This window comes from Lagenorhynchus albirostris, chromosome 2 (genome assembly GCF_949774975.1).
Source record: "Lagenorhynchus albirostris chromosome 2, mLagAlb1.1, whole genome shotgun sequence".
Taxonomy (NCBI): Eukaryota; Metazoa; Chordata; class Mammalia; order Artiodactyla; family Delphinidae; genus Lagenorhynchus; species Lagenorhynchus albirostris.
In genome coordinates this window covers 13,391,508-13,405,815 of record NC_083096.1, presented here as the reverse complement: position 1 = coordinate 13,405,815, position 14,308 = coordinate 13,391,508, and positions in this window count along the sequence as shown.

Below are 14,308 nucleotides of genomic sequence, written 5' to 3'. Positions count from 1 at the left end.
GTCAAAATCTAGTTTAATGATTTAGTGTAATTTTCATCAAGTTTTTTTTTCCCCTGTGAGATCTGTTAAATCTGAAAACGTATTTGAAAAAAGATTCTGAAGTTGGACTTCCGGTGGCTTTTGTCACTTTGCTGAGAATGGTAAAATATACACTGCTGAGGAATCACAGACCTGCCTTACTTTCCTTGTGGGTGCTTTCTCCAAGTATAGGCAACTGCACATGAGGGCGATTGGGCAGGTCCACAGAGTAAGAGAAGCAAAAACCGTCAGTTACTGATTAATCATATTTCATGTGTTGCCTTATCATGGGGCTAAGAAAGAGATGGTCCTTTGGAAATTACGAACTTGTGAAATAGGCAGATGTTAAACAAGTAATTGTAAAAAGGTAGCGCTTGAGAGCAATGAGGCAGCATTAGACATGGAAGAATGGAAAGTGAAAAGCTGAGAATCTAGGACTGAATCCTGAGAAGCTCCAATGTTTGGAGTAAGAGGAATCTGCAAAGCAGAGAAAACAGAAATGAAATTGCAGGAAAATATGGAAAAACTGTGTCATGGGGAAAAAAAAAGAGGAAAGATTCTCTTTTGATAAGGAAAATGTGGACAACTGAGCTAAATAGTATTGAAAGATCGAAGAAAAGAAAGACTGGGCCGCCATGTTATTTCCTAAACCATTGCTTCCCAATCTTTCTCAGCGCTGTGGGCTGCCCTTGACTAAACTCTGAGGTTTGTTGCTCCTACATTGATGTCACGCCATTAATCTCCAACAAGCTGGCAGTGATAAGAGCCACACCAGTAGAGTGATTTGACTTGAGCCCAGATTGAAGCCAATTGAGAGGCCAACAGCAGAATCTCCCCCCAAGGGTGTGTTATGAGTTGTTCTGCTTTTTGTCCTAGTGTTTCCTCCCATGCTGCCAGGGCCCAGCCTGCTGCCAAGTGACACACAGGGCTCTGAGTTCAGAGGAGTCCCTCCCCTGCCTCGGGAGAGCCCTTAACTTCTGGGATATGGGAGCTGCTGGGTGAATGTTCCAGCACGCCCTTCTTCAGACACACAGTTCTGAAAGGTGTTCCCTTTACTTCTTAGAAGGTCCCTCATGGTGGACAATTTTCCTGCCTGTCCACTCACTGCAGCTTCCTGAAATCACTCCTCAAGCCAACTTTCTGCACTTGTTTCAGTCTCCAAATTCCGGGGAACCCAAATGAACACTGACTGGCCACTGAAGGGGGATTTAGATCAGGGAAGGGTTTTGTTCATTGATTTGATGAAGATGGGAGAATCACAAGTAAATATAAAATTTAACCAGAAAGATCCAGGAGTGAAAGAGTAAATGAATACAAATGAGAGAAAGGTGTAATCAATGGAGCAAGTTACCGCAGGAAGTAGAAAGTGATGGAATTCCCTGTACTGAGTGATTACCTTAAGTGAGAAGAGGGAAACACACTTACATTCACACACAAAGGGAAAAAAAAATTGGGGTGGTACAATGTTTTGTACATTTTATGATGAGAGATGCATGGAGTTCCTCCTGATGGCTTCTGTATTTTCCATGAAATCCATGTATTCATTTGACATATACTTACTGAATGCCTGCTACAAGCCAGAAACTCTGCAAAGCACATTATCCAGAGAGCAAGAGAGTGACTACACTCAGGACACCTCACTGTCCTCAGGGAAGACACTTTTAATAAATTAAAAAAAAAATTTACTTAAAAATTTTTATTTACACTTTTAAAAAGAAAGAACCTGAACAGAAATCTGCTTATTATCTCTCTTAGTTTTATTTACTATATATGTAACAAAGTGGAATTCATTTTGGGAGTTTACATTATGGAAACTGTATATCATATTCAAGAACATTAGAAAAATACAGAATTCAGGAAAATTCTACCTGTGATTCCACTAGACAATCATTCTTTACATGTTTACTCACGAGCCACCCGTTTTCATGCATACATTAAAAAATATAGTTATAATTGTATTTGCACATACATATGTGGCTTATGTCATTCACTTAACATTGTAACGTAACTATTTTTCTGTGTCACTTCACAGTATTCACAAAATAACTTTACTTATTATAATATTTTGAAAATGAATACACTGCTGTATACTTAACCGTTTTCCTGTACATAACATGTAGCGTTTCTCCATACTGTTTTAATATTATTTGAATGTAATTTTTGACTATATTCACATGGCTCAAAATCCAAAAGATTCATAAGGGTAAACCTTGAAAAGGCTCTCCCCCTCTTGGATACCAGTAGAGACCTACACAGTATGTAAATTAGTCTCTCGCCTCTGAGTCCTCACCTGTGAACAGGAGAATCGGCAACTTCCCTCCCTCTCATTCAGCCTCCTGTAACACAGCCTGGGCTTTCCTGCATCAGGGCTCTAGAGGGTTTGCCTTCAGGAGCCACTAGGGTGATCTGCAAATGGATTGTGTTCTAAACTCCTAAAACTCCTGCTGCCGCTCTTATTTCTGTAGGTAACACTGGTAAGGGTAACCTTGAGGAGACCTTGGTTTCAGTGGTTACACTAGCATCACACCTCCTGCCATGGACATTTCAGGGGCTGTTGCTGCTGCTCTAGCTAGGAACGACCATCTAACGTCATCTAAAATGGCCCATCTTTGAGCCAAAGTGGATGCTGTTAATAATTACACAAGGACAGCAGGTAGAAACTGCTTGAGCAAAATGGCACCTGTGGTCGCCTTATTATAGCAGGGGCTCTCTGCTCACTGGTGGTAGATTTATTTCCTTGATTGTTTACAGCCTGCTTTCTTAAAGACCTCAGAAAAAGTCCATCTGAATGAAAAGAACATATTAAGGTACTGTGGAGTGCCAAGTCCACCCAGATCATCCTTTGCTACCGACAAGACCTGGACAGTTGGGTGGGTGAGAATTAGTGCCTGCTTCCCTTTTGCCAGAGTCTTAATTCTGATGCTGTGGTGTTTGTTGTAGGCTGTCAATAGTTCTAGAACTCCTTTTCCCTTTAGTGCTAAGAAGTCCACCAAGACTGTACAAACGGAAGCTGAAGGCAACAAAGGACAGCCCACGGGTGGGCAGGAGTGATTGCCAAGGGCCTAAGATTACAACTTGTGGTTTTCCATTGAATGTCAAAAAATCTAACATGTAAGGAAAAGTGTGGTGACAGATGCTCTGGCTGTAATTGTCATTGTGTTTTTGTTGTTTATGACTTGCAGATCATAGATAAAGGAAATTTGGTTTGGTTTATAACATTTGGTTTATAACATGTTATAATATGTGAAGGGTAACAAAAATTAAATGAGCAAAATGAATTAAAAACAACTTCTGCAAACATGTTGAGACCAGTATATTTAAAACTAAGTTTTTACTTAATTATTTTTATTTTGATTGTCTATTCATGCAGAATTCAGAGAAGACGCTAGAAATAATATCTTTATGGCTCTGCCTGACTTGATCTAGACATCGGCAAGCAATTGTTAGAAAGACATTGATCAACTAAATTCATATATTTTAAGCATCTGAAAAGTTAAATCGGAAACTGAAAAGCCAGGCTTTTGATGCTTCACAAAGATGCCCAAGCATTGGGTTCTTTACTGTGGAATTATTTCACATAGCTCTCGTGAGCTCTCAGCATTAGGCCATCTACCACAACTAAATGTTATAATCATTTCACAGATGAACTCCTAAAGTAAACGAATGTTCCCAAATTCCATAAAGATTGACGATGCCCGTGAAAGGATGGCATAGATTTTGTGACAGAGCAAGATTTTTTATCTGTCCTGGGAGCCATTGACTGAAGACACATGGCTATTCAAGCAGTGGTAGTTAATGATTTAATCTTTATTAATAGGAGAAAAGATTCCATTTGTTTAATATGCAGGTTATTTTTGATGCTAAATGCAACGTAACTGATGCAATTTAAAAGTTCCAGGGATAATGTCATGATTAATTCGTCTGTAAACAATCTGGCATCTTCCATTTTATTGAGGCAGGCACATTTTTTTAACTAGCTGAAATGTGGGTAAGAACATCTATGACAACAATCATCATTTAAAAATATGATGCAGTATGAAAGATGAATATCCTGTAGGGCATTTTGCATTTGCTGTGAGGTCTTAAGAGCTGTAATTCGGCATGATTCATTGTCTCTGTATGAAAGAAACAGGAGGACAGAATAACTAGCCTTGTGTCTTTGGGCTGAATGAGGTTTTAGAATTTCATGAGAGAGGTTACTGAGCATATTTCAAGGGTCAATTTCTTGAGAGTTTTGCTGCCCCCATGCAACTATTCATTCATTGTATCATTTATTCACCCATTCAATAAATATCATGAAGTGCCTTTTAAAGGACAAGTTGAAAAAGACCTCTTTCTGTAGATTGTGGAGAGTCATGGGAACACTATTATTTTAAGTAGATAACCTTGGAGATTTGAAAGGGATCACACTAGAGGCACAGAGAAAGTGGATAGGATTCTGTTGATATCATCTGGGGAAGAGATGGGCTATGGCTGAAACTTGAGAGTGAATGGGACAATTCAGCATACATTTGCTGTATCAGAAGCATACAGATCAAAGGCACAGATCAAAGGCATACAGATCAAAGGCACAAAGGGGAATTTTAGCATATCATGAAATGAGGGTTATGTAAGGGGCACAGAGAGAAGGGCCCATAAAGATGATAAAAAAAGAAATGGTGAGAGAAACACTTGGATCATTAAGGGGGTGTTGTCACAAAGTCCATGGAACGAGTGACCAACAGAAAGTTCTAAGGATGTGGCAGGAATCAGAAAGATGGCTTTAACCATGAAGTCATCATCTGTGACTTTGTAAGAGCAGTGTCAGTGGACTCCTACTAGTAGAACACAGATGTCAGTGGGTAGAGTAGTGGATGGAGTTGGGAGTTGAGCAATGGAGGTGGCGTGTTGATAGTTATGTCTTGCAGAGAATATAGCCTGGATACTGAATGCCCTGGATCCTCAGCTTGCCATCGACCATGACCAAAGTTGTAGTTGGATATGTACACAAAGGACAAAAGGTAGTCCAATGGTTGTTTATTATTGGCTAAAGCTTTTACTCCAAACTCCAATGTATTTTTCTATGGAAGTAGGCTGAGTTAATGAGGCAAACTCTTCAAATACAGGTCTGCTTGTAAAACCAGTTGGGGCAGTGAATCGGGGGGCGGGGATAAACTTTAGGGGTTTCACTTGTGAAGAAAGATTAAACATGGAATAGAGTCACATATCCACAGAACAGGTTCAAGCAGGTGGACTTTTGAGAGGGTGGGGGAGTTAGGGGATGTTTGTTTTATATAATAAACATAACACTTTCTAAGTTCTTTACAAATGTTAACTATTTAAATGGTTTTATTTTTAAATTCCATGAGGTAAAAATTGTTAGAGATGAATAAACAGAGTCACAGCAAGAGTAAGTACATTGCCCAAGGTCACACTGCTGTGAATAGAAGAGCCAGGATTTGAACTTAGGCATTCTGGCTGCAGAGTCCCTGCTCTTAACATGCTATATTGTATAATTTGGGGGGTTACCATAAGGACATAGTGATTGAAAGTTATCATTTGGGATCTCCTGGATTCAATCTTGCTTAATAATAACTAAAGAGGTCCTTCAGTTTAGAACTGTAGAAATACAACAAGTTTAATTTTTTTTTTTTTTTTGCGGTACGCGGGCCTCTCACTGTTGTGGCCTCTCCCGTTGCGGAGCACAGGCTCCGGACGCGCAGGCTCAGCGGCCATGGCTCACAGGCCCGGCCGCTCTGCGGCATGTGGAATCTTCCTGGACCGGGGCATGAACCCGTGTCCCGTGCATCAGCAGGCGGACTCAACAATAGTTTAATTTTGAAACACTGACTCACATCATGTAATGAGTTTCTTCACCAATTTATATGTAATGTTAAAAATAATATCCAGCTGCAATTATGCTGATTCATTGTTAGCCTTGAGTTTCTAAAATGGATCACCTTCAAGAATGAGAAATTCAGGACTAGAAGAGAATATAAACATTTTAGAATGGGCATGAAGAAAAATGGGATAATGAGATGGGGATTCAACTGCATACTAGTAAAAGGCATGTTAATCAGCTATGAAGCCTGTCTGAGTCTGAATAGCAAACACTGGCGGTAGACCAACTGGTCTAGCTTTCAGGAGCAACAGTCAATAAAGAGGAACCTATGTGCGTGTGTATCTGTGTGTCTGTGTATCAGGGGTTGGGGAAACAAATGATCCTGTCTTTTCAGGGTTACTGAAGGGAAGTGCAGTGAGGCAGATGGAAAAGAGAGCAGTTGGAATTTTAGGAATACATATTTACATAGTTTTGTACAGTTCAGTAATAATCCAGATAAATTGCCTGGGCCAGATGGTTGGTTTATCCAGCCATGCTGTGTGCCTTTTTGTATGCAAATGAGATGTCTGCATATCAGGAGAGGCTTGGGAAGAGTCCACAAGGAAGCGGCCAATTTAACCTAACCTGAAAGGTGATAAATTTAGGGCCCAGAGAGGAGAATATTGGAGGTTGAAAACATTGTTTCCTAATATGTCCTAGTGATTTAATGTTAATAAATGAATGTGAACTCACTGATCACCTAACTGTTCTCTAGTAGATGTATTATGGAGTGGTCTTTTGCATAAATAGGTGGCAGAAGAGGCCAATAAAACTACAGTTTTCCTTCAATTTTTGGTTTATCCAAACCGTTTCAACTTTAATTTCCCCAAAACTAATCATTGGGAGGAAATTAAGAAGCCCCTAAGTGGTTATGAAATTGGAAATTCTCACACTAGCCTCATGGAAATGCCTGTCGGATCAAAGTTAGCTATATCAAAAGTATAGCTGACCAGAATGGGAAGGAGGCCTGGAATCCTGATGAAACTAATGAGATCTGTGTCACCCAAAGGCCCTGCCACCCTCAGTAACTGTGTTCTTCTTCTTTTTTTTTTTTTTTTTTGCTGTACGTGGGCCTCTCACTGTTGTGGCCTCTCCCGTTGCAGAGCACAGGCTCTGGACACGCAGGCTTAGTGGCCATGGCTCACGGGCCCAGCCGCTCTGCGGCATGTGGGATCTTCCCAGACCAGGGCACGAACCCGTGTCCCCTGCATCGGCAGGCGGACTCTCAACCACTGCGCCACCAGGGAAGCCCAGTAACTGTGTTCTTTATCAAGCTATTCTCTCTCCTTGAACCCGGGTGGGTGTGAGGGATGTGACTCTCATAGTTTGGCCAGTGCCTACCTTAAAAAGGACTGAAAATCAAATGTTACTGCTATTGATAATTTAGGACCGAGGAAGTATGTTACTGAGTCATCTAGGATTAGGGATAAAGCAAAATGTGAAAGAGAGAAATGTTCAAATAGAATAAATTATGGGTAAGCAGAGGATTTCTCTGGGAAAAAAGAGGCGTCTAGAGCAGAAATTTCATGAGTGGGAGTCCAAGCAGCCCTTGAGATTGATTGATAGACAGAAACTAGTTATCTTGGTGGAATGGGTTAAGTGGTCTAATCATCTTGGTAAATTTTTCTTTCCCCTGGCCCCCTTCTCTTAATTCACTCTGAACCCCGGCCACAGAAGTAAGCACATGACCTAAGCCTAGCCAATGATGTAACTCCATCTGCCTGGCAACGGTGATTGGTCCAAAGAGTAGGCACGTGACCCAAGCAGGGCCAATCAGATTTTTCTTGTGATTGTTATTTGGGCATTGACGAGAAGAAATTCTTTTCCCCCTGGGAGTTGCTAATGCAGCTGCTGGTGGTAGGTACTCTTCCCTGGTCTCTGTGGAGTTAGGCTACTGGTAGTAGGAGAGAAAGAGCTGTTGATACCTCTCAAAGAGAAACAAATGGAGAAAGGTTCTCCATTTCTGTGTCTAGCCTGTCTTGAGTTGGTTACTGGCATCTTTCAGGTCCCACTTTTAAGTCCTATTCTGGTCTATGCAAAATTAGCCCCCTAAAAATAACCATTCTTCCCCCACCCCACCCCAGCTATCCAAGTGTGTGATTTTTGAAAGAAAAGCACCGGTAAGTAAAACGGTGGTTTAAAAAATTCAAATCATGGAAGGCTGTGGTCAAAAGGAGAGATTTTAAAATTCAAAGACTTGAAAACATATCAGTTCAGAGAGATGGTGAGGTCTAATGGAAGGAATGACTGGTAAAATCTTAAGTCAGATTCTACTCATGTCAATATATTCTTCCTAACGGCCATGAAAATGATGGGTCCAAAGCATCGGTGGAGAGTACCTTGCTGTTTCGTTTAGAGAATCATCCAGAGGGGTCACCTGAACCAAGATGGCAGAGTAGAAGGACATGCTCTCACTACCTCTTGCAAGAACACCAGAATCACAACTAGCTGCTGGACAGTCATTGACAGGAAGACACTGGAACTCACGAAAAAAGATACTCCACATCCAAAGACAAAGGAGAAGCCACAATGAGATGGTAGGAGGGGCACAATCACAATAAAATCAAATCCCCTAACTGCTGGGTGGGTGACTCAGAGACTGCAGAACACTTATACCACAGAAGTCCACCCACTGGTGTGAAGGTTCTGAGCCCCACGTCAGGCTTCCCAACCTGGGGGTCCGGCAATGGGAGGAGGAATTCCTAGAGAATCAGACTTTGAAGGCTAGTGGGATTTGACGGCAGGACTTTGACAGGACTGGGGGAAACAGAGACTCCACTCTTGGAGGGCACACACAAAGTAGTGTGCGCATCGGGACCCAGGGGAAGGAGCAGTGACCCCAGGGGAGACTGAACCAGACCTACCTGCTAGTGTTGGAGGGTCTCCTGCAGAGGCGGGTGGTGGCTGTGGCTCACCATGGGGACAAGGACACTGGCAGCATAAGTTCTGGGAAGTGCTCCTTGGCATGAGCCCTCCCAGAGTCTACCATTAGCCCCACCAAAGAGCCCAGGTAGGCTCCAGTGTTGGGTTGCCTCAGGCCAAACAACCAACAGGGAGGGAACACACAGCCCCACCCATCAGCAGTCAAGTGGATTAAAGTTCTACTGAGCTCTGCCCAGGAGAGCAACAGTCACCTCTACCCACCATCAGTCCCTCCCATCAGGAAACTTACACAAGCCTCTTAGATAGCCTCATCCACCAGAGGGCAGACAACAGAAGCAAAAACTACAAACCTGCAGCCTGTGGAACAAAAACCACATTCACAGAAAGATAGAGAAGAAGAAAAGGCAGACGGCTATGTACCAGATGAAGGAACAAGATAAAACCCCAGAAAAACAACAAAATGAAGTGGAGATAGGCAACCTTCCAGAAAAAGAATTCAGAATAATGATAGTGAAGATGATCCAACACCTCGGAAAAATAATGGAGGCAAAGATTGAGAAGATGCAAGACACGTTTAACAAAGACCTAGAAGAATTAAAGAACAAACAGAGATGAATGATACAATAACTGAAATGAAAACTACACTAGAAAGAATCAATAGCAGAATAACTGAGGCAGAAGAACGGATAAGTGACCTGGAAGACAGAATGGTGGCATTCACTGCTGCGGAACAGAGTAAAGAAAAAAGAATGAAAAGAAATGAAGACAGCTTACTCTGGGACAACATTAAACGCAACAACATTCACATTATAGGGGTCCCAGAAGGAGAAGAGAGAGAGGAAGGACCCGAGAAAATATTTGAAGAGATTATAGTCGAAAACTTCCCTAACATGGGGAAGGAAATAGCCACCCACGTCCAGGAAGCACAGCGAGTCCCATACAGGATAAACCCAAGGAGAAACACGCCGAGACACATAGTAATCAAATTGGCAAAAATTAAAGACAAAGAAAAATTATTGAAAGCAGCAAGGGAAAAACGACAAATAACATAGAAGGGAACTCCCATAGGTTAACAGCTGATTTCTTAGCAGAAACTCTACAAGCCAGAAGGGAGTGGCATGATATACTTAAAGTGATGAAAGGGAAGAAACTACAACCAAGATTACCCGACAAGGATCTCATTCAGATTCGATGGAGAAATCAAAAGCTTTAAAACAAGCAAAAGCTAAGAGAATTCAGCACCACCAAACCAGCTCTACAACAAATGCTAAAGGAACTTTTCTAAGTGCAAAACACAAGAGAAGAAAAGGACCTACAGAAACAAACCCAAAACAATTAAGAAAATGGTCATAGGAACATACATGTCGATAATTACCTTAAACATGAATGGATTAAATGCTCCAACCAAAAGACACAGGCTTGCTGAATGGATACAAAAACAAAACCCATATATATGCTGTACACAGAGACCCACTTCAGACCTAGGGACACATATAGACTGAAAGTGAGGGGATGGGAAAAGATATTCCATGCAAATGGAAATCAAAAGAAAGCTGGAGTAGCAATACTCATATCAGATAAAATAGACTTTAAAATAAAAAATGTTACAAGAGACAGGGAAGGACACTACATAATGATCAAGGGAACAATCCAAGAAGAAAATATAACAATTATAAATATATATGCACCCAACATAGGAGCACCTCAATACATAAGGCAACTGCTAACAGCTATAAAAGAGGAAATTGACAGTAACACAATAATAGTGGGGGACTTTAACACCTCACTTACACCAATGAACAGATCATCCAAAATGAAAATAAATAAGGAAACAGAAGCTTTAAATGACACAATAGACCAGATTTAATTGTTATTTATAGGACATTCCATCCAAAAACAGCAGATTACACTTTCTTCTCAAGTGCGCATGGAACATTCTCCAGGATAGATCACATCTTGGGTCACAAATCAAACCTCAGTAAATTTAAGAAAATTGAAATTGTATCAAGCATCTTTTTGGACCACAACGCTATGAGATTAGAAATGAATTACAGGGGAAAAACATAAAAAACACAAACACATGGAGGCTAAACAATACATTACTTAATAACCAAGAGATCACTGAAGAAATCAAAGAGTAAATCAAAAATACCTAGAGACAAATGACAATGAAAACACGATGATCCAAAACCTATGGGATGCAGCAAAAGCAGTACTAAGAGGGAAGTTTATAGCTATACAAGCCTACCTCAAGAAACAAGAAAAATCTCAAACAATCTAACCTTACACCTAAAAGAACTAGAGAAAGAAGAACAAACAAAACCCAAAGTTAGCAGAAGGAAAGAAATCATAAAGATCAGAGCAGAAATAAATGAAATAGAAACAAAGAAAACAATAGCAAAGATCAATAAAACTAAAAGCTGGTTCTTTGAGAAGATAAACAAAATTGATAAAGCATTAGCCAGACTCATCAAGAAAAACAGGGAGAGAACTCAAATCAATAAAATTAGAAATGAAAAAGAAGTTACAACAGACACTGCAGAAATACAAAGCATCCTAAGAGACTACTACAAGCAACTTTATGCCAATAAAATGGACAACCTGCAAGAAATGGACAAATTCTTAGAAAGGTATAACCTTCCAAGACTGAACCAGGAAGAAATAGAAAATATGAACAGACCAATCACAAGTAATGAAATTGAAACTGTGATTAAAAATCTTCCAACAAACAAAAGTCTAGGACCAGATGACTTCACAGGTGACTTCTATCAAACATTTAGAGAAGCGCTAACACCCATCCTTCTCAAACTCTTCCAAAAAATTTCAGAGGAAGGAACACTCCCAAACTCATTCTATGAGGCCGCCATCATGCTGATACCAAAACCAGGCAAAGATACTACAAAAAAAGAAAATTACAGACCAATATCACTTATGAATATAGATGCAAAAATCCTCAGCAAAATACTAGCAAACAGAATCCAACAACATATTAAAAGGATCATACACCTTGACCAAGTGGGATTTATCCCAGGGATGCAAAGATTCTTCAATATATGCAAATCAATGTGATACACCATATTAACAAATTGAATAAGAAAAACCATATGATTATCTCAATAGACGCAGAAAAAGCTTTTGACAAAATTCAACACCCATTTATGATAAAACCTCTCCAGAAAGTGGGCATAGAGCAAACCTACCTCAACATAATAAAGGCCATATATGACAAACCCACAGCAAACATCATTCTCAGTGGTGAAAAACTGAAAGCATTTTCTCTAAGATCAGGAACAAGGATGTCCACTCTCACCACGATTATTCAACATAGTTTTGGAAGTCCTAGCCACGGCATTCATAGAACAAAAAGAAATAAAAGGAGTACAAATTGGAAAAGAAGAAGTAAATCTGTCACTGTTTGCAGATGACATGATAATTTACATAGAGAATCCTAAAGATGCCACCAGGAAACTACTATAGCTAGTCAATGAATTTGGTAAAGTTGCAGAATACAAAATTAATGCACAGAAATCTCTTGCATTCCTATACACTAATGATGAAAAATCTGAAAGAGAAATTAAGGAAACACTCCCATTTACCACTGCAACAAAAAGAAGAAAATACCTAGGAATAAACCTACCTAGGGAGACAAAAGACCTGTATGCAGAAAACTATAAGACACTGATGAAAGAAATTAAAGATGATACAAACAGTTGGAGAGATATACCATGTTCTTGGATTGGAAGGATCAATATTGTGAAAATGACTATACTACCCAAAGCAATCTACAGATTCAGTGCAATCCCTATCAAATTACCAATGGCATTTTTTATGGAACTAGAACAAAACATCTTAAAATTTGTATGGAGACACAGAAGACCCCGAATAGCCAAAGCAGTCTTGAGGAAAAAAAAATGGAGCTGGAGGAATCAGACTCCCTGACTTCAGACTATACTACAAAGCTACAGTAATCAAGACAATATGGTACTGGCACAAAAACAGAAACGTAGATCAATGGAACAAGATAGAAAGCCCAGAGGTAAACCCACGCACCTATGGTCAACTAATCTATGACAAAGGAGGCAAGGCTATACAATGGAGAAAAGACAGTCTCTTCAATAAGTGGTGCTGGGAAAACTGGACAGCTACATGTAAAAAAATGAAATTAGAACACTCCCTAACACCATACACAAAAATAAGCTCAAAATGGATTAGAGACCTAAATGTAATACTGGACACTATAAAACTCTTAGAGGAAAACATAGGAAGAACACTCTTTGACATAAATCACAGCAAGATCTTTTTTGATCCACCTCTTAGAGTAATGGAAATAAAAACAAAAATAAACAAATGGGACCTAATGAAACTTCAAAGGTTTTGCACAGCAAATGAAACCATAAAGAAGACAACCCTCAGAACTGGAGAAAATATTTGCTAACGAATCAACGGACAAGCGATTAATTTCCAAAATATATAAACGGCTCATGCAGCTCAATATTAAAAAAACAACCCAATCCAAAAATGGGCAGAAAACCTAAATAGACATTTCTCCAAACAAGACATACAGATGGCCAAGAAGCACATGAAAAGCTGCCCAGTATCACTAATTATTAGAGAAATGTGAATCAAAACTACAGTGAGGTATCACCTCACACCGGTTAGAATGGGCATCATCAGAAAATCTACAAACAACAAATGCTGGAGAGGGTATGGAGAAAAGGGAACCCTCTTGCATTGTTGGTGGGAATGTAAATTGACACAGCCACTATGGGGAACAGTATGGAGGTTCCTTAAAAAACTGAAAATAGAATTACCATATGATCCAGCAATCCCAGTACTGGGCATATACCCAGAGAAAACCATAATTCAAAAAGACACATGCACCCCAATGTTCATTGCAGCACTGTTTACAATAGCCAGGTCATGGAAGCAACCTAAATGCCCATCGACAGAGTAATGGATAAAGAAGATGTGGTACGTATATACAATGGAGTATTACTCAGGCATTAAAAGGAACGAAATTCGGTCATTTGTTGAGACGTGGATGGATCTAGAGACTGTCATACAGAATGAACTATGTCAGAAAGAAAAAAACAAATGTCGTATATTAACGCATATATGTGGAACCTAGAAAAATGGTACAGATGAACTGGTTTGCAGGGCAGCAATTGAGACACAGATATAGAGAACAAATGTATGGACACCAAGGGGGAAAAGCCGTGGGGGGGGGGGCGGTGGTGGTGGGATGAATAGGGAGATTGGGATTGACATGTATACACTGATTTGTATAAAATGGATGACTAAATAAGAACCTGCTGTATTAAAATAAAATAAAATTGAAAAATTAAAATTATATATATATATATATATATATATATATATATCCCCAAAATCTAGTCTTAGAGGAATCAGATGACTGTGTATTTGTGGAAGAAATAATTTTTGAAACCTACAAAAGTAATTTCATCTAAATCATTAAACAGTTTTTTTCTGAAACGAAAAAAAGAATCCATTTATCAAAATAGGCAATCAGAATTCCAGGTTCTGGAA